Source organism: Scyliorhinus torazame, chromosome 3 (genome assembly GCF_047496885.1).
Source record: "Scyliorhinus torazame isolate Kashiwa2021f chromosome 3, sScyTor2.1, whole genome shotgun sequence".
Taxonomy (NCBI): Eukaryota; Metazoa; Chordata; class Chondrichthyes; order Carcharhiniformes; family Scyliorhinidae; genus Scyliorhinus; species Scyliorhinus torazame.
The window spans coordinates 272444612-272471560 of record NC_092709.1 but is presented as its reverse complement, the minus strand read 5'-3'; the positions used below and the strand labels follow the sequence as shown (position 1 = coordinate 272471560).

The 26949-nt window shown below is 46.8% G+C and overlaps 1 long non-coding RNA gene across 1 annotated transcript in view; it reads left to right on the top strand.

Annotated features, from left to right (window-relative positions):
* Positions 1-260: 260 nt before the first annotated feature.
* Positions 261-26949, top strand: part of LOC140409602 (uncharacterized) — a 65511-nt gene continuing 38822 nt past the window's right edge. Inside the window, exon 1 of the long non-coding RNA XR_011940421.1 lies at positions 261-514. This is a non-coding gene — a long non-coding RNA (uncharacterized lncRNA). The remainder of the gene's footprint in view (positions 515-26949) is intronic.

Here is a 26949-nt window from a genome sequence, read left to right as displayed (position 1 = left end):
CGTTCGTCACGACATGTTTCCTCCGCACTAATCTCTGGTTCTCAACAAAACATGTTTTACCTTGTGTTAGTACCACACGATACCTTGAAGGCAAATAAGTGAATATTCACAAATAATTGCTGAGAATGGCTGACGGATGAATGATTACAAGTGAGGTTGAACCTACCAGGGATTGGAAATAAGACTTTATGCAAATGTGTTTTAATTCTGTCTTCAATCATTAATGACCTTCTATAACAGATTTTCAGGAATATGCAGTGCCTTACTCATTCGATTGCATTGCAGTTTAGAATGAGTCTGCTGTTGTTGTCTGAACTATATCCATGGGTGTTTGAACAAAAAAGATAGATTATACTGTGAAGTTTAAAATCTGAGAAATGCAGAAATGCTAACACATTCTGCTGTTCAGTTATGGACTATTAGACTAAAAAATGCGGATGGAGGTGGACACAATCTGTGGAACCGATGCTTGCAGTGACCTGCCCTGAAAGGGAAGCAAAGACAAAGATTTCAGGTAATGCCTGAAATATTAATCTGCTTTTCTCCTTCATTGCCAATGAATCTCCTGTGCATTTCCAATGGGGATAACCTGGATGCCACAGCCGCAACCTAGTGGAACAGACTGTGTACCCTGAATATCTCTGCCCCTCACACACCCACCACCACATCTCGCTTGATTTTTCTTTCATTTCAAACAATGTGATAAAAATAACGCAGCTTTTAGAAATATAAGCAAATTACTGCAGACAATCTGAAACAAAAACTGAAAATACTGGATCAGCACAGCAGGTTTGACATCATCTGTGGAGAGAGACGAAAGCTTCCTTTTTGAGTCTGGATGACTCTTTGTCAAAGCTGGAGTGAACTGGAAATAGGACCAGATTTAGAAATTTAGAAAAGATCTAGAAAATCAGTTTTATTTGAAATGGTGAGCTATACACAAAGCCAGACTGGCAGCCAAGTTGAAAATGATCCCCAACAATTCCTGATTTCGAGAAATGTTATCAAAACATTTGCAATTGTTCAAATGTCTACTGCAAGACATTGGGCGGAATTCTCCGACTCGCGACTCCGCAAACGCGAACTGCGATCGGGCGGAAAATCAGGCCAAAATTGATATCCGCGCCCGGTGGTGATTCAGGCTCCATGCTCCCGTCCCTCACTGGTGGCGATAACGAGGTTTGCGCCCCACGCTGGAAGCAGCATGCAAAACCGGTATTAGCATGCATTTAAATGTGATTACCGGGTTGGACACAGTATGGTCCGCCCTACCGGGATGCTCCACTCGTCTCAGGCGGAAGTCACATGGGCATGAACTACTACAAGTATTTACTTTTTAGAAATAAATTTAGAGTACCCAATTCTTTTTTTCCCAATTAAGGGGCAATTTAGGGTGGTCAATCTACCCACCCTGCACATCTTTGGATTGTGGGGGTGAAACCCATGCGGACGCGGGGAGAATGTGAAAACTCCACACAGCCAGTGACCCGGGTCCTTGGCACCGTGAGGCAGCAGTGCTGCCACTACTACTAGTATTTACAAACATGGACTGGGCACCATGGCTGCATAGGGGGAGCAGGAGGCTAAAACAACACTTAAAAATCATTGGCAACTGTTGGGCTTGCTGGGGGGTGGCTGCCTGAATCAGGGGCAGGAGCGGGTAGTGACTTGTTGCCAAGTCCATGTGCTTGGGGTGTCGCCCTTGGGATCAGGTGGCCTGCCACAGGTCGCCATTGCTGCAGTCCATCTTTTAAATGCATCCCTTTGAAGCTACTCACAGGCACCTGGCTGCTCACTCTGCTGAGTGCTGCCTGTGTCCTTTAAATGCTCAGACGGCCTCTGATCATCTGGGAGACCACCCAGGACTCTCCGCTGGACACCCTCACATCCCAGCTGTTTCATCAAGGTGATGGGCGTGGCCAGACTCAATCAGGGATCCAACTGGTGTTGTCACTGTTCAGAAGTACTCCTCCACTGCAGAGGAAACAGAGGATCAGCAGAGATCATCCCAACCAGAGGACACCTGCACCACAGCCTTTGGAGCCCTCCCAGGTTCTCTGCCCCTCTCAGGGCGGAGGACTCATCAGTGACTCTCACCCTTCCAGATCACCAGCTGTCTCCTCCTGGTGAGACTGGCAGAGCTGATTGCTTCTGCCACCACCACCCAGGCAGTGTTCAGGAAGGCAGGCTTGAGTCGGTGACCCACGCTGGGGAAGAGGGAGGTTTTATTCCTTCTAACTCTTTCAGAGTAATTATTGGTGTAAAACTGGCATAACAATCTGAAGTTAGTGATTTAAATCACCTTTTAAAATGGTTCCTGGCACAATTGCCCAGGGAAAGTTAGCCCTTAGGGACACAATTCAGGACATAGGCAATTTAATTAAAAGTATTTTATACCTCAAAATCCTTCCAAATCAAAACTGTGCACAAAATCTGCCTTGCAGTGGCTAGCAGGTGCAAACAGTAAGAAGAAACCACTGGGCCTCCACCACCTGTCTCCTCTAACCAACTATCCAAAGGGAGTTGAGACAAATCATACTATGGGTGAAATTCTCCTCACTGGCATGGTGCTGTGACTCCACTTTGGACTCTGACCTTAGGAGGCAGATCCATTGTGAGCCATCTTAGTAGTTGCAGTGCGTGTGTGATAAGTGGAGTGCTTAAAAACAGCTCCAGCTGCCAGGCTCTTTGGTGCTAACTTTGGCCCCAGCGGTTAGAATACTCGCTGGGCCAGGAATTGCTCAGAATTAGAGCCAGCAGAGTGCTGGCCAATTTGCATGTCCTGACACGCCGCAAACCAAATAGAGCCCCCACTGAGAATGCGAAGTGCGCACAATCCAGTCCCGGTATCAACACTTAGGGCGCGATCCTACGGCCACACTGCGCTGGAAAATCAGCTCGCTATGGTGCAGCGTGGCAGTTATAAGCCGGGTGACCCCACTCCCGGGATCTACCTGGCTCGCAACACTTCACGAGATTCACCGCAATCTCGCAAGACATTGTGAGGTGAATCCTACCCACAATGGGTCGGTACACTTTTTGGAACATCTGCATATTTCATCGAGGCAGTAATCCTCACTGTAATGTGCAGATTCCTGAGGTACCTGAGGCTTTGGGATTCAACCCCTTTGCCTCAGAGACCACAGCCAGTGTGGTAAAAATGGGGTGTGGCTTCCTTGGTCTCGCTGGAGTTGCATCGCGAAGTGGTCTATGGGGACTCTTGCTAGAGGCTCCAAGTAGCTCTAGCCAGCGAAGGTTTAAAACAAAGTTTACTGGAGCAAACTCTTGTAATTCCAGCGCGACAGGACTTTACACCATTGGGGGGAAGTTAGGGCCTGATGTCATTCGGAAATACAGGTGACCCATACTATATAATAGATCTTGGCCAAGTCATTAGCATACCTAATTCTAAATCAGAGACAGGAGAATTTTGTCTCAAATATCATTTCAAAGAAGCCATGTTGAGTTCAAGCTGTTGATCAAAATGTTTGGTTATTCCTTTAAAGCTGGCAGAGAAGTTTCAAACTGTAATGATTTTTAAAGCAAAGGAAATGCTATAACTTCTTAGGCTGGCAGACAACAGGTCCTTATCCGTACACTCTTCTCACAGGACTAGAAATTTGATAAAAGCAAATTCCTGCAGATGCTGGAATCTGAAACAAAAACAGAAAATACTGGACAATCTCAGTAGGTCTGACAGCAGCTGTGGACAGAGAAGGGAGCTAATGTTTCGAGTCTGGATGACTCTTTGTCATTGTCTTTGACTAGAAATTTGAGAAGCTGCCTCTGCAAGTCCTGCTATTTAACTGTTTAATCATCTCATTCACGGTGGGCAAACATTTAAAGTGAACTCTTTGAAAAGATGGCTCAGTTAAAATTCAAAAATGTCAGTTCAAGGTTAGAGAACCCTCAAAATTAGAAGTGTTGTCAAAATCTTACAGCTTTTGAGCACAATAAGGATGGGCACTCGCACTGTATTGGAACAACAGAAATTCTGAATCGAGTGGTGCAGCGCAATGAGAAATATCTCCAAACTGCTACTGGAACAGGCCAGGATAGTTGTGTCGTGTTAGGTACACTGGTCTAACACTGGCTGCACTGGATGCAGCTTAGATCAGAAAGATACTCCAGACCTTGAAGTTAGTTCAATCAGGTTTATTGAACTAATAGCACAGTTAGCACAGTTCTCTGTGAGTTCGACTCTCTGCTAACTTAAGTGTGGTTATTCTGTCTGACTGAACCAGACTAGCTCTTAGCCACCTGGTGGAGGTGTGAGATTGTAACAACACTCTTGACTGACTCTCTGGATGTTCATCAGTGGAAAGAGGCGGAGTGTGAGTGCCTTGTGTCTTTTATAGTCAGATCCCACCACTTGAGTGTCCTGCCTGTTTATTGGTTATGTCCTGTTCTCTGTGTCCATTAGCTGCTTGTCTGTATATCATTATGTGTGTGTCCGTATATCATGACAAGTGGTAGCTGAGAAATATCTGCCTCTGCAGTGAGATCGTACTCAATTTAGAACAGGTGGAGGCCATGCAGATTTGGGTTTTACCTTTCGGAAGGTGAGCCTGCTTCAAAAGGCTGAAGGATTGTTTAGTTAGATAAGGGATAGATCATGCAGAGGTACCAAACATGGTGCGGGTGTGGGGGGTTGGGGGGGGGGGGGGTGGCATACCTGGTGGAATGTCCCAATCAGGGATCCTGGGAGCTGCAAATCCTGGGAATAGAGAATGTTTTGATTATGGGTGATGTCAGCTCTTGGTCAAGAGGGTATCACATGATAGAGTGTCCCATTGTGGTTTGGTGTGATCTCATTGTAAGGACGAGGGGTTTCAGTGGTGTTTGGGGGTTAAAAATGGTAGTTGTGGGGTGTGATGGTGACTTTGGGTGGAGGTGGTGGAGGTGACAGTGCTGTAAAGCCACTTATCTTATGAATTAAGCCCCTCTCATCTCTTTTAAGCTGTTGGGTTTCTCACATCCTGGGAAACCTGGCCATATGTGATCAAAAATAGAATGACTGTTAAAATGGAGCCACACAGCCTTGTTATAATATTTAACCGACCAATCCACTTCCAGCAAGTAGGTTGATTGCCCACCGCACATCCCACCTCAATTATAACAGGAAGTAGTCACGTATGAGGTGGGTTTGGATACTTTTTCAGATTTTTGGCACTTTACCCCTTGATATGAATGAACCTACTTTCTTTTAGCAGTTATGGTTCAACCCTATCACCCTAAACTTCAGGGCACCTATGACTTTGCATGTATAAGGATATCATCTGTGGTGATTTTCAGGAAGGCTAGGCCTCTGACTGTTACCTATTAGTTAGAAATTGCAATTGAAATGATGGAAGGTGCAAAGTATGAACATATATATATTAAAAGCCCATGGAGAATGACCGATTTCATTAGTAAGTACAGTGTGCTTTAAAATGTGCAACTTTTACATTTGTTAAGACTCTTCGGTTCAAGCTTTCTTCTGCTGCTGGAAGGTGTTGAATACAATTTCCTCCCTTTCACCCGAACATCAATGCAGTAAAATGCCACTATTGACAGCCTAAAAAATGAATAAATGTCAGTTTCAGAAGGGCAGTTGAAGCGCAGTCAAGAGTTCTGACCCTTCTGTAGACCGCAAACGAGTCCAGACCAAGTAGATTTGAGAAAACTTGGCTTATTAATACACACTAGTATTTACAATATACACCAGATCCCAGCTTGGTGAACTGCCGGTACCATACCTGGCCGACTTCACACAGAATGTACCCATGGATGATTTAGGGTTCCCCACCTCTTTAATGGGAGAGCTCGTATTCGGAGAGATTCACGGGGAGGTTGATTGCTCCAACCTTGTAGGTCTTGTGTGGGTTATAACAGACCGAAATGAGGGCATTACAACAGTGACTACATTTTGAAGCACTTAATTAGCTATAAAGTGCTTCAGGATGTTCTGAGGTGATGAAAATAATTATATAATTGCAAGTCCATCTTTCTGTCCTCATCCCAGAATCTTGTGATTTTTAAACCATGATTCTCTGAACCTACTCATTGAAACTCATTGATTTTATTTAATAATGTACTGTTACACTTATAATGGGTAGAGAACCTAAATGGAATTGTGCACACTTTTTACTTCTATTTATTTGAGTACTGGGACCGCGTACAACTCTATTACTTTACCATGAGTTCATTGTAATTAATTTAGTTGCAAAACTGAGGTAAGGGGCTAAATTCAATAGTGTGAAGCATTGTCAAAGTTCAGAAGACGGAAAGGTAAGCTAAATCTGAAAGTAAAGGTTGTTAGAGCCATATGCCTGGCTTTTGTTTTTAAACAATTCACAAGAAATGTAGATCAGGATTTCCCATACTTTTACGATGCTGTGACAAAATGAGCTGGAATAGGAGTCTTTTAATGACAGAAAATGTAAATAATGCAACTTCCAAAGGTACATTATCCATTGAATGAGATATGCCATGAATGTGTTAACTGTACAGTCATTATCGAATTCTCTCGTCACCCACTATAAATCAGTTACAAATAACTATAATCCTGAATTCCTCCAGCAAAATGTATAATCCCTACTGTGGATTACAATACAGTGTTAATCAAATAATTTAATACCACCACCAACTTTAATGAAAACACTGGCCTCATATGCATTTAGCTTAGCCTCACATTCTTATTATTACATTCTTACATCAAATGTGTGAGTAATTTTTGGCCCACTAAGAGCCACGATGCTCAGAGCCAGAAGATATTGTAGATTGCTGCACTATCTTCTGTGCATACAAGACAGAAAATCTATGTAATTACTTCTGAAGCAGAAGAAACTCAACAGTCAGAATGATGTAGCATAAGAGGTAAAGATCCTTGTAGTTCTGCAAAGAATCCATCCAGGACTTCTCTCCTTGTCTTTCAGGCTAATTTGGAAGTAGTGAATCTTGTAACTTGAAGCTATGTCTTCTTGTATTTTTGTAACCCGTCACATTATCTGAGGGAAGACTGTGTGCACAAACCACCGATGAAACCTAATGAATGCCACGTGAAAATAAGTAAGCATCAAAATCCACCAATTAAAATAAAAATGACATACAAGTGAAACCACTCCGAATGACATTTTTAAAATACTTATGGCCAGCACCGGTGATGCTAATTTGAAGTAAGGCATATATTGCAGTTTCTGGGTCACCCTGGCTGTTCATCACATTTCCTCACCATTAAATTGGACGGAATCCCTGTATGCTCGGCGTAAACCTTTTCTGTACCTTAATTGAGACTCATGGTTGCTGGTAAGAATGATAATTGATCCCTAAAAGGTCGATTATCTTTAAAATCCTCTTTCTTTGAGGAAATTCCGAAATCTTTTTGTTCAAAACAATTTTGCCCAACTCTTCTCAGGACCCGATATTCCTTCTGCGGGGTAGCATTGTCAGGGCAACATCTGCTAACACCAACCATATCTTTTTCCTACTGCTCAGTTTGCTCATCTATCCTGATATGATTCTTTTCCTGTGGATGAACACAGCATGGAGAAGCAGAGGAACAAGAGGAAGACGTGTCAGGCTTTCGGGCACTACGCCACATCCTCAAACTATAATTTGCTCTCTCTGGTGCAACACCACGGGACACTGAAGGATTACTTACTGATTTTCGAGGAACCAATCAAATAAACACTTACTTCGTTGTCGCTGATCTACCTTTCAAAAGCGATTCAGTGACAGCGTGCTTCCTTCTTCTACCCCAGAAACCTATAGCTAGCAACAGCACAATCTCCAATTCAATTTAAAAAAACACAAATGGGAGATCTATGAGTGAGTAAATAACTGGAAGAGTTCTAAACTAGACATGTAGATGCATGCAAGAGATATAAAAGACATACAAATATATAACAATAACTCGCATTGATAATCAATCTTTACCACAGTGAAAGATGTGAAGCCAGTTCACTGCAGCGATTATCAAACAACATTTGACACCAAACTGCATTTCTCGATTTGGACCAAAAGCCTAGTTTAAGAGGTAGTTATTCAGGACTATCTTAAAGAAGAAGAGAGATATAAAGAGATGGAGATATATAGGGAGGAATTCAGAGCATAGGGTTTAAAGATTTGAAGGCACAGCTGCCAATGGCGAAAATTGGATATGAATAAGAGACCTGAATTAGTGGAACCCAGAACGCAGAGAGTTGTGGGATTGGAAGAGAAAACAGAGTTAGGTAAAGGTTTGAAAATAAGAATGTGAATTTTTAAATTGCGATGTCGATGAATGAAAACGCATGAAAATATTGTAACGCTGTCATGATTTGCTCTTGTTTTATTTAGGGTAAAAAGACAGCTCCACATCTCCGTAGTTTTCTTCATCCATGTTTTAATATTGAAAATGCATCACTGATATGAAATTAACTGAATGGCAGCACTCTCTGATCCTATCCAGATGAACATGCCTGTGCCATAAACAAAAAATTGACCCCTCTGTGTTCATTCAGTTTCGGAGAATCTGAATTAGTGTAACATTTTTGAAATTAAAAGAAGCCTCTTTAGTTGACTATGTTAAAGGTTTAAAGGGAAATCTATTAACCAAACACATACTCTGTGTCATATTATGTAAGACATATGGATTATTTATATTGGCGTGGTGGTGACTCATTGATGAGAGCTTGAGGCTTGTGTGTTTGAACATAAACACATTTTTGGTCGGCTTTTACCTACAGTTCTGATGTGTTATCAATTATAACAAAGACGAGTTGTGGAACAAAACTGTGGCTTTAATAAGCTAAACGAGAACCTGCTGACAACTGATCCCGAACTGGGGCAGGGCCAGAGGTCGGCCACCTTTATACAGAGCCTGAGGGGAGAGCCACAGGCGGAGCCAGCAGAAACAACAAACAATACAGTAACAGTGGTTTACCACAATATATATAATACAGTAACAGTGGTTTACCACAATATATATAATACAGTAACAGTGGTTTACCACATTCACCCCCTGTTAAAAAAAAAGAGTCCGGCGGGGGTGAAGTGGACTTAAAGATCGAGTCTTTGACCTTCCGCCGTGAACGCCTCAGTCCCGGCTGTGGTGTGGGCACTGGTGTCGAGACCTGAGTGTCCGGGTGCGTGTCGTCTTCTTCTTCGTCCAGTAGCTGAGTCGGTGGAGAGGGAGATGATGTAGGGGCGGGGGTGGTGGTGATGGTCGCTGGGGGGCCTGCAGGTGCCAAATTCCGAAGTAGCGGTGGAGGGAGATGATATAGGGTCAGGGGTGATGGTGATGGTCACAGGGGAACCTGCGGGTGCCAAATCCCGAAGGGAGACTGTGTCCTGCCGCCCGTCATGGTGTGCCACGTAGGCATATTGTGGGTTGGCATGGAGGAGAAGAATCCTTTCGATCAGGGGATCCGATTTATGACTCCTCGCATGCTTCCGGAGGATGGCCCTGGGACTGTCAGCCAGGACGTGAGTGAGACCCCTGAGGTGGAATCCTGGGGAAGACAAACATTCGTACATGAGGGGTCTCATTGGTGGCAGTGCACAGGAGCGACTGGATGGAGTGGAGCGCATTGGGAAGGACCGTCTGCCAGCGGGAGACTGGGAGACTTCTAGACCATAGGGCAAGAAGGACGGCCTCCAGACCGCCGCGTTCTCCCTCTCCACCTGTCCGTTTCCCCAGGGGTTGTAGCTGGTAGTCCTGCTTGAGGCGATGCCCTTGCTAAGCAGGAACTGACGCAACTCGTCACTCATGAAAGAGGAACCCCGATCACAATGGATGTAGGTGGGGAAACCGAACAAGGTGAAGAGACTGTACAGGGCCTTGATGACAATGGCAGAGGTCATGTCAGGGCATGGGATGGCGAAAGGGAAACGTGAGTACTCATCAATAATGTTGAGGAAGTACACGTTACGGTCAGTGGAGGGGAGGGGCCCCTTGAAGTCGATGCTAAGGCGCTCAAAGGGGCGGGAAACCTTTACCAGGTGTGCTCTGTTTGGCCGATAGAAGTGCGGTTTCCACTCCGCGCAGACCTGGCAGTGCCTGGTCATGGTCCTGACCTCCTCGATGGAGTAAGGCAGGTTGCAGGCCTTGACAAAATGAAAAAAATGGGTGATGCCTGGGTGACAGAGGTCATTGTGGAGGGCCCGAAGTCGGTCTACTTGTGCGCTGGCACATGTACCGCGGGATAGAGCATCTGGGGGCTCATTGAGCTTCCCAGGTTGATAGAAAATATCGTAATTGTAGGTGGAGAGTTCGATCCTCCACCTCAGGATCTTGTCATTCTTGATCTTGCCCCGCTGTGTGTTATTAAACATGAAGGCAATGACCGTTGGTCAGCGAGGAGAGTGAATCGCCTGCCGGCCAGGTAATGCCTCCAATGTCGCACAGCTTCCACAATGGCTTGGGCTTCCTTTTCGATGGAAGAGTGTCGAATTTCAGAGGCCTGGAGGGTACGGGAGAAGAAAGCCACGGGCCTGCCCGCCTGGTTGAGGATGGCAGCCAGTACAAAGTCAGACGCATCGCTCTCCACCTGGAACGGGATGGACTCATCTACTGCGTGCATTGCAGCTTTGGCAATGTCTGCCTTGATGCGGTTGTGGGCCAGGAAGGCCTCAGCCGTTAGGGGAAAAATGGTAGATTTAATGAGTGGGCGGGCCTTGTCCGCATAATTGGGGACCCACTGGGCATAATAGGAGAAGAACCCCAGGCATTTCTTCAGGGCCTTGGGGCAACGGGGGAGGGGAGTTCCAGGAGGGGTCGCATGCAGTCGGGGTCGGGCCCTAGGATCCCGTTTTCCACCACGTAGCCAAGGATGGCTTGGCGGGTTGTGCGGAAAATGCATTTCTCCTTATTATATGTGAGGTTAAGGAGTTTAGCGGTGTGGAGGAAATGTCAGAGGTTAGCGTCATGGTCCTGCTGGTCATGGCCGCAGATAGTGACATTATCCAGATACAGGAACGTGGCCCGCTGCCCGTACTGGTCAACCATTTGGTCCATCTCCCATTGGAAGACCTAGACCCCATTGGTGACGCCGAAGGGGACCCTGAGGAAGTGGTAGAGGCGGCCACCTACCTCGAAGGCAGTGTATTGGTGGTCCTCCGGGCGGATAGGGAGCTGGTGGTACGCGGACTTCAAGTCAACAGTGGAGAAGACTCGATACTGCGCAATCTGATCATATCAGATATGCGGGGAAGGGGGTACGCATCGAGCTGACTGTAGTCGATGACCATCCGGTGCTTCTCCCCAGTCTTGACGACCTCCACTTGGGCTCTCCAGGGGCTGGTACTGGCCTCTATGATCCCTTCCTGCAGGAGTCGCTGGACCTCTGACCTGATAAAGGCCTTGTCCCGGGCACTGTATTGTCTGCTCCTAGAGGCGACGGGCTTACAGTCCGGGGTGAGGTTAGCGAAGAGCGAGGGTGGAGCGACCTTAATGGTCGCGAGGCTACAGACAGTGAGGGGGGGCAGGGTCCACCGAACTTCAAGGTAAGGCTTCGGAGGTGGCACTGAAAATCAAGACCCAGTAATAGGGCAGCGCAGAGATGAGGGAGGACGTAGAGCTTGAAATTAGCGTACTCTACACCCTGTACTGAAAGGGTTGCGACACAGTACCCCTGGATCTCCACGAAATGGGATCCGGAAGCCAGGGAGATTTTGTGGGTCACGGGTAAAATTGGGAGAGAGCAGCGCTTTACCATATCTGGATGGATGAAGCTATCAGTGCTCCCGGAGTCGAAGAGGCAGGTCATCTCGTGCCCGTTGGTCCGGATGGCCATCATGGACTAAGTGAGGTACTGAGGTCGAGACTGGTTGAGGGTGATGGAGGCGAGCTTTGGAAGGTGGGTGGGCTGGTCGAGGGTAGTGGAGGCCAGCGTACGACTGGGTAAGCAGGGGTTCCAGGAGGTCGTGGGGTAATTCCATGATGGCGGTTCCCACGGGTCGCATGTGGCAGGTGGCGTCGAAGATGGCGGCCTCCACGGGTCGCACGTGGCGGGTGGCGTCGAAGATGGCAGCCCCCATGGGTTGCCCGTGGTGGATGACATGGTAGATGGGGGCAGTCCCGACTGGCAATATGCAGCGCTGCTGCTGCTGGGTTTGGAAACTTTAGGAACAGGTCGGGCCTGTCAGACTTTGGTGAAGTGGCCCTTCTTTCAGCACCCGTTGCAGGTTGCGCTCCATGCTGGGCAGCGTTGTCTGGGGTGCTTACCCGGGCCACAGAATTAGCATCTCGGGCCTCTGGAGTTGGCGGATTGATGCGCGGCACAGGCTTGCGACGCACCCGGGTCGGGTGATGGCGGCGTCCACGAGGGCGCCGCGTGGTCGGAGGTGAAGGCATCCATATTATGGAAGGCCACTTCCAGCGAATTCGAGAGCTGCACTGTCTCTTGGAGGCCGAGTATACCCCCTTCTAGCAGGCACTGGCGGATGTAGTTAGATTTCATGCCAGCGACATAGGCGTCCCTGATCAGCAGCTCCGTATGCTGGACAGCTGATACCGCCTGACAACTACAGTTCCGGCCAAGTACCAGCTAGGCGCGCAGGAATTCGGCCTGCGATTCTCTGGGGCGTTGATGCCTCGTGGCAAGGAGATGCCTAGCATACACCTCATTTACTGCCTTTACATACTGCCCCTTCAGCAGCGTTATCGCCTCCGTGTACGAGGCAGCGTCCCTGATAAGGAGGAAAACCTGCGGGCTTACCCGGGCGTTGAGGACTCGAAGCTTGTGGATGTCGGCGACAGCATCGGCGGCAGATTCGAGGTAAGCTTCGAAGCAGCTTAACCAGTGCTCGAATGTTGCAGTGATGTCGGCTGCTTGGGGGTCCAGTTCCAGGTGATCAGGCTTGAGTCATGCATCCATCTTAATCGTTTAGCTTATTAACTTGATGTGCCATCAATTATAACAAAGACGAGTTGTGGAACAAAACTGTGGCTTTAATAAGCTAAACGAGAACCTGCTGGCAACTGATCCCGAACTGGGGCAGGGCCAGAGGTCAGCCACCTTTATACAGAGCCTGAGGGGAGGAGCCACAGGCGGAGCCAGCAGAGACAACAAACAATATATATGATACAGTAACAGTGGTTTACCACAAATTCCAAGTCTGGTCTTGCATGGTGTTGCCTCCACCAAGCAAACTAGCTGCTTACAAAGTGTTGTTTTAGACGGTTCTCTAACCATGTGACTACATACATCACACTGTGGACAGTGCCACTCTCCAGTCCCATGCTAACCCTTGTTCTGCTGAGCACCTTTACGTTATAATGTATGCAAGCACATATCATCACATCTGAAAGTTAATATAGAAATGTACACAGATCTAACTTCAGAACTGAGTTAATACACCACATTCCTTTACCTTATTTTTCTGCTCCCGATATCTAGTATCTGCTAAAGCATGTCAATTTAGGCTTTGCTCTATTAATGAAAGCTATTGTGACAGATCAAAGTACTGCCTTGTTCAAAACCAGAAGAAGCTAGAGGCTCTGGGGCTAATAATTCCTGCACTTTAGATAGTGAACCTCATTAGATTACAAGGTCTAAGTTTCAATATTTATTTCTGGGATCTTGGAGTGGTATTTTCACTGTGGCCACTTTAATTTGGTACAGCAAAGGTGTTATGTGAGAGATTTCTTTCAGCTTTCTGGCTGCCTGATATGCACACTGTCATTTATAAAAGTCAGAATGAGTCACCTCGGTCTAACTGGACTGCTTAAAGTGCCCCAGTTTCCAACTCCATATAGGTGATAGAAACACTTACCATTGCTTGCCTGGCTCCCAGCAATAGATACCGCTAATCTTTTGTGATTGCTTGTTCCATCAGGAGTCCTTCAAGTAAGGTTCTTAACGCTTGGCCTTGTCTTTGAAAGTCTCTTCGCTATTTCAGTGAGATTAGTCTGATATTTGGTAATCAGGGGCTGGTTTAGCACAGTGGGCTAAGCAGCTGGCTTGTAAAGCAGAACAAGGCCAGCAGCGCGGGTTCAGTTCTCATACCAGCCTCCCTGAACAGGCGACGGAATGTGGCGACTAGGGGCTTTTCACAGTAACTTCATTTGAAGCCTACTTGTGACAATAAGCAATTTTCATTTTCATGTGTGATTTCTGGGCATTTAAATGCCAAATACCTACTTTTAAGATTCATTCAGATGTTGTACCAGGGTAGTTTGACTGTTGCCCATTTCTGGACTATTGAGTGAGTTTCTGCTTCATCATTAAGATAGGTGAATGACAATGGTCTTATCTGATGCTGTCGACTCCCATGACTCTATGTCAGGCTGTTCAAAGATCAGGATCAGAAAGAACATTCTCTAAAATCCAATTTCATGCATCGTACATACTGGTCCAGGTGAAGCATTTTTATAAAGGATATTATTCTATCTGATTTAGAAGGTAGCTTTTTTTTGGGAGATGCTGCATGTTATTATGCAAGTGACATATTCAACACTGGGGTATGTTCTATTCTGAAATTCAAACTAATTTTTATATTTTAAAACTGAGCACAAAAGACTGAAAGGATGATCATCTGAGGGTCACCTGACATCTTTTGTGGGTGGAAACTGATGTGTTGGGTGTTCTGGATCACATACAGGTCACCAACACTTGAAATAGTGCAACACTATTTTATTGAATCATTAATTGTTTAAACTTACTTAGACTGTGGGTTAATACGATACTAGCTTTAACTAACGACCTTTGCCTTGTCCTAACCAGTCGATGCACTCAGCACATGGTGAATGTCTGTGTTGCAGGCTGTGAGCTCTGTCCTCCTAGCTAGCTGCAACTCGAATGAGCGGGAACTCTGATGCCCCCTGTCTTTATAGTGCATGTGCTCTCTCTGGTGATTGGCTGAAGTGTTGTGTGTGTTGATTGGTCCCACTGTGTGTCCATCAGTGTGTATCTGCACCATGATATACTGGTGTATATTATGACATCCCCCCTTTTATAAAAAATGTACCTGCGTGGCAATAAATAGTGTATGATGAATGTCCCTGACTATGTGTGTGCGAAATATTTACAGGACTATGTACATAAAAACTAAGCTATTTACATGGGAAGGTGCCTGGTGCAGAAAAACAGTGTGTCACAAGAATAACGAGATGAACACTATATACAAACCACTAAGTTCGCAAATTAAGTCTCTGAGGTGGGCGATTAATTCTGGTTGACCGTCAAGGTGGCACACCACTCATCGTCTGGATTGATGCTGTAAACCGACAGCGGCTGGTGTCTTTGCTTCGGGGACAGCCTGTTTTTCGTTACGACACCGACTCGAAAAGGTGCCTTCGGGTCCTCAGTGTCACTGCTGTGTGGGAGGTCTGCATCAGACTCGGTGACCGTGGGTTGAATTGCCCGAACATTCCTGCGAGGCTGGCTGAAGCGATATGAGTTGGCAGGCTGAGCTGCTCAACAGCAGGCAGCATAGTGGACAAGTCTTCCACATCGTAGACATTGTCGAGATTTTGCAGGGCATTGCCGCTTTAAATGGGCGGAGCCACAGTTGCCGCACGTCGTGACGTCAGCACGTTCGCTGCACCACCGCGCAGGCGCGGTGCGGTCATGCGTGGTGCACGCCTGCGCATTACATTCCTCAACGTCGCCGTCCCCTAGTTTGGTGCGTACAAGCGCGGGAGTCCGCGAAAAGCGTGCGAAATGGCCGCCCTCATCCAGGCTGAGGCCCTGGATGTGCTCAATCACTTGGACCCTTTCCGCCTCGTGGGGACCTTGCCGCACCGTTTCAGCCGCTTGTATATGGGAATACCAACTTGTGGCGTTTTCATGTAAGACACAGGTCTCGATGGCGGTCGTTAGGGTGAGTTGCTTTACTTTGAGGAGCTTCTGACGTAGGGGGTCCGACTGAACACCGAAAATGATCTGGTCGCGTATCATGGAGTCGGAGGTGGACCCATAGATGCAAGATTGCGCAAAGATGCAGAGGTGCGTAAGAAAGGATTGGGAAGGTTCATCCTTGCCCTGCAAACGCTGCTGGAACACGTAGTGTTTGAAACTTTCATTCACCTGTACGCTGCAGTGAGTGTCAAACATGAGGAGGACCGTCTTGAACTTCGTCTTGTCTTCATCATCTGCAAAGGTGAGAGAGTTGAAAATGTGGATGGCATGATCCCTGTCCGTGGCTTCGAGGAAGAGCTGGAAGCGCTGTTTGAAAATCTTCCAGTTGACCCCGAGGTTGCCTGTGATGCGGAGCGGCAGCGGTGAGCTGATCTTGTCCATATCGCAGGATGACGGAATGCTGGCAGAAGGCAGATCACTTGCAGGTAGGTCTAAGAAGTGCTAGTATCCTACCACACCTGGTATCATGATGTGTCGGGTGTTCTGGATCACATACAGGTCACCAACACTTGAAATAGTGCAACGCTATTTTATTGAATCCTTAACTGTTTAATCTTACTTAGACTGTGGGTTAATACGATACTAGCTTTAACTAAAGACCTTTGGCTTGTCTTAACCAGTCGATGCACTCAGCACATGGTGAATATCTGTGTTGCAGGCTGTGAGCTCTGTCCTCCTAGCTAGCTGCAACTCGAATGAGCGGGAACTCTGATGCCCCCTGTCTTTATAGTGCATGTGTTCTCACTGGTGATTGGCTGAGGTGTTGTGTGTGTTGATTGGTCCCACTGTGTGTCCATCAGTGTGTGTCTGCACCATGATATACTGGTGTATATTATGACAGAAACCATGGGCGAAATTCTCCTACCCGCCCCGCCACATTTCTGCGCCGACCGGCCGGCGGGAGTCTCCATAATACCGGCCGGTCATTGGGGTTTCCCATTGTGGGGCAGCCCCACGCCATCGGGAAACCCCTGGGCGCCGGCAAAACGAAGACTCCCGCCGGCGGAGAATGACGCCCCTGATCTCTGTCTCAAGAGGAAACAAAAAGAACATTCTGAATTGATATGAATCAATCCCTTTTCCTGAAACCAATCCAATTATCAAATTGAAGGAATCATTCAAAAACAAAGACAGGAATCACTGCGGACGTGACTGGAAAATGTACAGCGCCGCCAAACGTCAGTTAACTGTGGGCGGAAATTTCGTGAAAGAAAAACTCTGCTCAAAGACCGTCTCAAACTCTCAAGATGTTAAACACAACACAGGATGTTGGAATCAACATAAACACCACCCTTAATTGGAAAGGTTTTGGACTTGTAGCAAGTCGTATGGTGTGACAGCCATGTTTTCTGTCTGCTTTTAAAAATCAGCTCAAGCTGTTTGCAGACGGTTCCACCAAAGCTATCAAACTCATTGCAAACAATTCAAACAGCCAGAGTTGTTAACAATACTTGGTAAGCGGGCGATCTGAACAGAGAGAAGAACTTCCACTCTGTTCCAAATTCAAAGCAACCTTCTCAAAATTGGACCACAGGAAACCTCACAGCCCACTGAGAATTCTTCACTTTATAAGACCCTTACTTCCACGTTAGCACACTATTTAGCACTGTTGCTTCACAGCATCAGGGTCCCAGGTTTGATTCCCGGCTTGGATCACTGTGCGGAATCTGCATGTTCTCCCTGCGTCTGCATGGGTTTCCTCTGGGTGCTCCGGTTTCCTCCCACAAGTCCTGAAAGACATGCTCGTTAGGTGAATTGGACATTCTGAATTCTCCCTCTGTGTACGCGAACAGGCACCGGAATGTGGTGATGAGGGGCTTTTCACAGTAAATTCATTGGAATGTTAATGTAAGCCTAATTGTGGCACTAAAGATTATTATTATTTTAAAGGATCAAAATCATCCAAGTCAATATAGACCTGCCATGTGAGAGGCAGATATTGTGAAGAAGGGACTGAGATAATTGTGAACTGCAACAGCACATTATCTTCAGCTGTATAAAATCTTTGTGTGTGCCTAAGTGTGTGAGACATCAGTGCGATCTTTTGGCTTTTCATGCCAGCTGGATCATATGGTCCCGCTGGTGGTGCTACCCCACCGCAGGTTTCCCGATGGTGTGGGATGGATGGGAAATCCCATTGATCGCAGCGGGACCAGAAGATCATGCCACAGGAAAACAGCGAGCCACCTCCCGCCGCTAAGAAACATGCCACGGGGAGTGGGGGGGGAATTATCGTCCCACATTTAATTTGGAGGAAGTGGGTGAGAAGAAATAATCTATTTTATTTTAATATTCACAAAAGCTTGCGGCGGGAATTATGTAATTAGGGTACACAATCCGAGGGTAAGAAAGGACACAGGGCGCAATTCTCCACTCCCGCGCCGGTTGGGAGAATCGCCTGGGCCTCCAAAATTTCCCAGGACGCCGGTCCGACGCCCTCCCGCGATTCTCCCAAGCAGCGGGAACGGCCCGGTCGAGTTTCGCGGGCCGGAGCCGGAGACACCCAAAACGGCGATTCTCCGGCACCCCCGCTATTCTCAGGCCCGGATGGGCCGAGCGGCCAGGCCAAAACGGCGGGTTCCCCCCGGCGCCGTCCATACCTGGTCGCTGCCGTCGTGAACAGTGCGTGAACGCTGGGGGGGGCGGCCTGCGGGGGGGCGAGGGGGGCTCCTGCACCGGGGGGTACCTCAAATGTGGGGTGGCCCGCGATCGGTGCCCACCGATCGTCGGGCCGTCCCCTCTGAAGGAGGACCTCCTTCCTTCCGCGGCCCCGGAAGATCCATCAGACATTTTCTTGCGGGGCGGACGTAGAGAGGACGGCAACCACGCATGCGCGGATGAAGCCCGTTATGCGGCGCCGGCCGCGTCATCTATGCGGCGCCGCTTTTGCGCGGGCGACAAGGCCTGGCGCGTGTAGATGACGCGGCCCCAATCCTAGCCCATTGTCAGGGCCTGAATCGGTTGGGATCAGGGCCGTTTCGTGCCGTCGTCAACCTCAATGACCTTCACGACGGTGCGGCCACTTCGGCGCGGGAGTGGAGAATCCCACCCACAGTTCTTGAATACAAAAGATACTAATCATGGGCAGTGAAGGGAACACATGACAGTAAGGTATCCAAAATGCATTGTCCTGCATTCTTGCATAAGTTAAAGAAGGAAAGAAAAGTTATATTTATTCAACGGCATAAAGACATTTATAGTTCAGTGAATCCACACCAATATTCAGCATATGAAGATATCAGCAAGGTTCCAGACCAGTCTAGTGGTGATAAGTAAGTTATACATGTACCACCACAATCTCGTCATTTTTGTTCTGTGATATGGTATTGCACAGCGCGATTGTGTATTTTGTTTTTTGTTATTTCATGTCTTCACAATTTATTTTCATTTTGTTATTACTTTACTTTGTACAACAATCAGCTCATACAATCACTTCCTTAATGTTCAGAAATCAAGACTGAAATTACAACTCAATGCAATGTCAAAGATCCCTACTCCATTCCTTTACAAAGTACTGGGATTTTTCGGATAACATTTAATCTAAGCAAGACTAGCAATGCAATCATTTCTTTATGAACAATCATATTGAAGAGTAATACAGAAATACAAGGATTTGATACTTCGTTAGGCATTTACTCCACAGATTTGTTGCTGGATAAGAATAAATGTTTTCTATCCACAGCTTTCAACAACCAATTTATGAATTTGAAAATGAGACTACTATTTTTAAAGAGCTAAGTCTTGTGCGGGGGCGGGGTTGGGGGGTGGTGTTAGAGGGGGGGGGGGGGGCGGCGTAGGTAAATAAGGAAGTTCTTTCCTGCTCTTTCTCTTCCATGAAAATGGCAAAGAACGATGAGCTCATTAATAATCCCATATTTGTTCCAGATAGCCTTTCACTGTGGCTAAAAAATTCCAGGCAGTGAGATGAAGTGAGATGCTGACTAAGGTCAAAAATCACTTCAAAAACACTTAGACGGGAATCTGTAATTAAAGCGCAGTCAGGGCAGCATGGTGGCACAGTGGTTAGCATTGCTGCCTATGGCGCTGAGGACCTGGGTTCGAATCCCGGCCCTAGGTCACTGTCCGTGTGGAGTTTGTTCATTCTCCCCGTGTTTGCGTGGGTTTCGCCCCCACAACCCAAAAAAGATGTGCAGGTTAGGGGGATTGGCCACGCTAAATTACCCCTTAATTGCAAAACAAATAATTGAATACTCTACATTTTTTTAAAAATTAAAGTGCAGTCAATCTTCAGGCTTAAAGGTTTCTCACTCTAGCCAGTCTTAGTTGACTCTGACAACAGGGATGCCTGATCCATCACCTTCTGAGTTACACCTTGTGCATTTAAATGTGTAAGAAGCTGGTGAATATGGCTCCTGCCTCAATTTTCTGGCTAAATAAATAATTTCTCACATTTACTGCCACCCCATCATTGAATTACATCAAAATTTGGGTCTAAAATAGGAGCAAACTTTGGCAGATGCCGAAAATATAACATTTTTTAAAAATGAGCTGGAAAATCTCAGCAGGTGTGGCACCATCTCTGCAGAGAGAAACATAGTTTCTCTACGGATGCTGCCTGACCTGCTGAGATTTTGCAGCATTTTCTCTTTGGTTTCAGATTTCAGCATCCGCAGTAATTTGCTTTTAACATAGTTAACGACCATTCTCACTGGCAGGATCTGCGAGTTCCACCGATGGTAGTCCCCCGCCATGGGTTTCCCTGTTGCAGTGGGTGCATAGAATGGGAAAACCCACTGACAGCCCGGCCATAGTCAGGCCTCCTCCACTGCTGCAAAATGCACTGCGGAGGGCACGGATAATCCTGCCCAACTTTCAGGTCCAATGTGACTCTTATTACGAAGGGTTCCAATGAGAAGTTACCAGGACTTGAGATGCTATCAGGACTTGATGGTCCGAGTTATAAGGAGAGGCTGGATAGGCTGGGACTGTTTTCCCTGGAGTGTAGGAGGCTTAGGGGTGTTCTTATAGAGATCGATAAAGTAATGAGGGGCAGAGATAAGGTAGATAGCCAACATCTTTTCCCAAAGATAGAGGAGCCTAGAACTAGAGGGCATACGTTTAAGGTGAGAGGAAGAGCTACAAAACAGGCCAGAGGGGAAATTTCTTCACACAGAGGGTGGTGAGAATCTGGAACGGGCTGCCAGAGGCAGTGGTAGAGGTGGGTCTGATTTTGTCTTTTAAAAAACAGTTAGACAGTTACATGGGCAGGGTGGGTATAGTATGGGCCAAGTGCAGGCAAGTGGGACTAGCTTAGTGATAGAAAGTGGGCGGCATGGACAAGCTGGGTCGAAGGGCCTGTTTCCATGCTGTAAACATCTATGACTCTATAAGTCATATTTGGACTTGAAAGGTTAGCTGTTTCTCTCTCCACGGGTGCAGTTCGACCTGTTGAGATTTTTCAGCAGCCAGGGTGTTGGGGTCGACTTAAGGGTTCCAGTGAAACATTTTATTGGATAGTTCAGTTAGCCTGGGCACTGATTTGATGTAAGTTCTCATGTTTAAATATTAGCAATTTGATCAGCATAACTTCCCAAACACCTTACCCCCCACCATCTCCTCTCCACATGCACTATCAGGTTCCTTCATAACTAACTTTATGGGCGGGATTCTCCGACCCCCCGCCGGGTCAGAGAATCGCCGGGGGGGCGGCGTGAATCCCGCCTCCGCCGGCTGACGAATTCTCCGGCGCCGAGGATTTGGTGGGGGCGGGAATCACGCCGTGCCGGTCGACGGCCACTGATAGCGGCCCCCCTGGTGATTCTCTGGCCCGTGATGGGCCGAGTGGCCGCCCGTTTCCGGCCAGTCCCGCCGGCATATGTTACACCAGGTATTTGCCGGCGGGACCTGGCTGCGCAGGCGGCCTCCGGGGTTGCCGGGGGGGCGGGGAGGAGCGGGGGGAATCTGGCCCCAGGAGGTGCCCCACGGTGGCCTGGCCTGCGATCGGGGCCCACCGATCCGCGAGTGGGCCTGTGCCATGGGGCCACTCTATTCTTCCGCGGGGGCTGTAGCGGTCCGCCATTGCCAGTGCAGAGATGAACCCCATCTGCGCATGCGTTGGGATGATGCCAGCACAGCACACGCTGGCGCTCCCGCTCATGCGCCAGTTCGCGCCGGCCGGCGGAGGCCCTTCAGCGCCGGTTGGCATGGTGCAAACCACTCCGGGGCCAGCCTAGCCGGAGGAATCCACACCTTTGGGGCGGCCCGACGCCGGAGTGGTTCACGCCACTCCTCGGTGCTGGGACACCCCGCCCCGTCGGGTAGGGGAGAATCCCACCCCATGGGTTCAGATCCCACTCCAGAGGCTTCAACACAAATGGAGGTGCTGCCTTTCAGTGAGGACATTAACCTGAAGTCCTGATAAAGATCCTCTCGTGCAATTTGAGAGTTCTCCTTGGTGTCCTCAACCAACATAAAACATTTTCTCATTGCTATTTGAGGGGACTTACTGTATGCAAATTGTCTGCTATGTTACAATGATGACTCTACTTTATTGGTTGTAAAGTGCCCTGAGTTTGTGAAAAATGAAAGTTTGTTGTCTATTACAATCTAGAATGACTATATATTGTTCAGCACTTGCTTCTAAATGCATACCTGCTCACGGATGATAAGTTTGGATTCCGCCAGCATCACTCTGCTCCTGACCTCACTACAACTTTGGTTCAAACATGGACAAAAGAGCTGAATGTGCGAGGTGAGGTGCGAATGACTTCCCTTGACATCAAGGCAGCATTTGACCGAGTGTGGTATCAAGGAGCCCCTGCAAAACTGGAGTGAATGGGAATCAGGGGGAAAACAATCTATTGGTTGGTGTCATACCTGGCACAAAGGAAGGTGGCTGTGGTGGTTGGAGGTCCATCATCTCAGCTCCAGTACACGGCAAGAATTCCTCAGGGTAATGTTCTAGGCCCAACCTTCTTCAGCTGCTTCATAGAACATATGACATAGAACATACCGTGCAGAAGGAGGCTATTCGGCCCATCGAGTATGCACCTAACTACTTAAGCCCTCACTCCCACCCTAGCCCCGTGACGCAATAACCCCTCCTAACCTTTTTGGACACGAAGGGCAATTTCGTATGGCCAGTCCACCTAACCTGCACATCTTTGGACTGTGGGAGGAAACCGGAGCACCCGGAGGAAACCCACGCAGACAAGGGGAGAACGTGCAGACTCCGCACAGTCAGTGACCCAGCGGGGAATTGAACCTGGAACCCTGGCGCTGTAAAGTCACAGTGCTAGCCACTGTGCTACCATGCTGCCCAGAAATTCCCTTTGTTAATGATCTTTCTTCCATCATAAGGTCAGAAGTGAATGACTGCACAATGATCAGCACCATTGTCACTCCTCAAATACTGAAGCAGTCCATGTCCAAATGCAGCAAGACCTTCACAATATCGAGGCTTGGGTTGACAAGTAACAAGTATCATTTGCCCCACACAAGTGCCAGACAATGACCATCTCCAACAAGTGAGAATCTAACCATTTCCCCTTGACATTCAATGACAATACCACTGCTAAAGCCCTAACAATCAACATCCTGTGGGTTACCACTGATTAGAAACTTAACTGGACCAGCCATATAAATACTGTGGTTACCAGAGCAGGTCATAGGTTAGGAATCCTGTGGCATGTAACTAACCACCTGACTCCCCAAAGTCTGTCCACCATCTACAAGGCACAAGTCAGGAGTGTAATGGAATACTCTCCACTTGCCTGGATGAGTGCAGCTCCAACACTCAAGAAGCTCAACGTCATCCAGAACAAAGCAGCCCACGTAATTGCTCCCCCTTCCACAAATATTCCATCCCTCCGCCACCAATAAACAGGGGCATCCGTGTGTACCATCTGCAAGATGCACTGCAGGAACTCACCAAGGTTCCTTAGTCAACACCTTTTAAACCCACGACAACTACCATCGAGAAGGACAAAAGCAGGATATACTTGGGAGCACCACCACCTGGAGATTCCGCTCCCAGTAACTCACCATCGTGCCTTGGAAATATATCGCCATTTCTTCACTGTCGCTGGGTCAAAATACTGGAATTCTCTCCCTAACAGCACTGTGGATAAACGTAGTTCAATTGGGATGTTACCTGATGGAACAACATGCAAATGCGAAGGATGGGTGAAAGATGTGAGGCTTTTTTCAATTGATCGTGTTGATTTGGTTGCGTTGCTTCAAACAATGAAGGAATGGGACAGAAATAAATGTTTTCTAATGGAAGATCTGAAATGTGGGAACATAGGTGTTGGAGCAATCGTAAAAGAGTTAAGAAAGAGAACAGGAGAAGCTATATTGGCACAGAGGTTGAGATGTCGCAATGGAATGCGCCAGTAGGATTAATGATTCCAGTAGCGAAAATGACAACATTGATTGATTCATTCATGGCATGGCATGGCATGGCAAGGCCAGCATTTGCTGCCCATACCTAATTGCCCTTACACTGAGTGACCTGCTAGGCCATTTCAGAGGGCAGTTGAGAGCCCAAGCATATTGTTAAGCAGTCACATGTAAACCAGCAGATATCCTTCCTGAAAGGACAATAGTGAACCAGATGGGGTTTTACAGCAATCAATCACCATTATTGAGACTAGCTTTATATTCCAGATTTGTTTTAATTAGTTGAATTTAAATTCCACCAGCTGCCATGAGGGGATTTGAACCCTTGTCCCCAAAGCATTCGGCAGATCTCTGAATTATTCATTGAATGGCATTACCAATGCACCATCAGCTCACCTGAAAGAAAAAGCAGGAATCAGTGGATTACATGGTTGAAGTAAGAGGGAATAAAGGGGTATGGGAAAAATGATAAGCCCTTAAAATTAGGACCATAGCTCATATGGCAGATAAATATCAGTACTGACTGGTTGGCTGAGCCAATTCTGTTTCTGTGCTGTAATTCTATGTTTTAACATTGTGCCACCTGAAAATCTGTTGATTCTGTGAATCAATAAATATTTATTTAAAAAGTGCTGAAGCAATTACTGTCACAGAGGCTGCATTTCCCAGATTGTGTTTGTGTTGTATTTCCTTTGCAAATTAAAAAAAAAGAAAACGGTGACCTTTCACTGGTTTTGGAAGCACACGTCTGATTAAAAATTGAATAATTTACCTGATTAATGGTTAAATAATTCATGCCATTGCTATTATCATCAGGGATTATCAAAATATTGCAGTCTCCAAAAGCTGCAGTTTGCCATTGCCCATGGTACCAAAAATATAATGGAATATAAATAAGTCGAAGTTTGTAACTTAGCACTGACAACAAGAATAACTACGAAACCACAGGGCAAAGTACTAAGTAACTGATTGCAAATAACAGAATAACTGTTTTTCCACAATTTCGGTTTATCATCATTTCCTGTGGCAATGTGATATTGTAAGAAGAGGAATGGTGGTAGAGTGTTTGGAGAAGGTCCCTCAGGCCTTTGCAGTGCCACTCTTTCTTCACTAGTGCTGCTTCCACTCCTTGGTAATGAAGATCAAGGACACTGAAAATACGCATTGGACAAATGGGAACACACCATTAATTCCACGACAAAAAGAACACCACAAATAATTCAAAATATAGCTTTCACACTCAATCTGTGATCGTTAACTGTGTTATACTACAAGAGGTGTTCGATGTAAACCAGGTAATACATCAAGAGCATTAAGTGAAACTGATATTTTATCCTTTTACATTTGAATGAAAAATATTTGTTTATTTCAAGAGATAAACAACATTTAAGGAACGTCCACTTCTGAATTATTTATTCTCGGGAATTTTTTTTTACATGAACCCATTTTCCTTTGAAATCATGTTGCAACTTTTTCCTCAATAGTCGCTTGGTATAGAGCGTTCCATGTCGTGATAAATATCAATGGGGGAAAATTCTTCCAGTTAACTAATTTGTCCTACTCTGTGAAACTGTGGTATTAAGGGTGTCTTGCCAACCATGAATTTATTGGTCATAATTGTCTCTCTGGAAACCATTATGGTTGTCCGGATCGCCCCTTAGTTCCGTAGCCACAGATATCTCCTGGGCTGCCACCCTGTTCTGCATGTTCTGTGTGCCCCCACACACACTTTCTCTGCATTGTGTTGCAAATTCTGGTACTGGACTGCACAAAAAGAACAATTACATGCACAGGAATGAGCAAATGTTTTTGATCATGTTTCTTCCAAACATGATGCTCCTGCGTTATGGGCCTTCATGCTCCTCAGCTGATTGATCCCCATTTGCATTCTCAGTCCCTTCTCCTTGGCACCAAACCCACTTCTTCACTAATGAGTGAGTGGCAGTGGCGACAGGATCAGACCAAGACCAGAGAGCTGGGAGATATGGTGCAGCAGTCCTACAACTTCGGGTGAACACGCCGGTGTGATATCACAGGTGAGTGATATCCCTCTTCTACCTTTTCTGACTTATTTAATATCGAAGGATAGGTAGGTAAAATTATTGAGTGAAAACTAAAGATTAGAAGTAAATTTAAAAACAAATTGAAAATCTAATTAAATTAAAAAGGAATGCAGGGCCAGGTGATGTGTTGTAGCTGCAACATATGGGAGCTGGTGGGGCCCTTTGTATTTCACAGTGACCAGGTCTGCAGCAAATGTTGGTTGCTCGAGGAACGTTGGCTCAGACTTAATGGGCTGGAGTCCCAGTTTCAGACATTGTAACACATCAGAGACGAGGAGAGTTAGCAGGACGCTGTGTTTTAGGAGGCAGTCACCCTCCTGAGATTAATTACCTTGAATCTGATCAGTGGCCAGATACAGGAGGGTGTGACAATGAGTGAGGCAGGTAGAGAGATCCAAGAGGTAGCACTGCAGAAACCTCAACCTTGCCCTTGTCCAACAGGTTCCAGATTCTTGATATCTGTGTGGATGAGAACAGGGACTGTAGTGAGGATGTTAACCGATCATAGCACCATGGTACAGTGACTCATTCAAGTGGGGGAGAAATGAGAAGTATATTCAGATTCAGAGATAGTTTAGTTCGCGGAAAATATACTGGGCGGGAATCTTCGACCCTGCGCTGGGCCAGAGAATCGCCGGGGGAGCGCGATTCACGTGACGCCGCTCCGACGCCGGTCCATCGATTCTCCAGTGGCCGGAGAA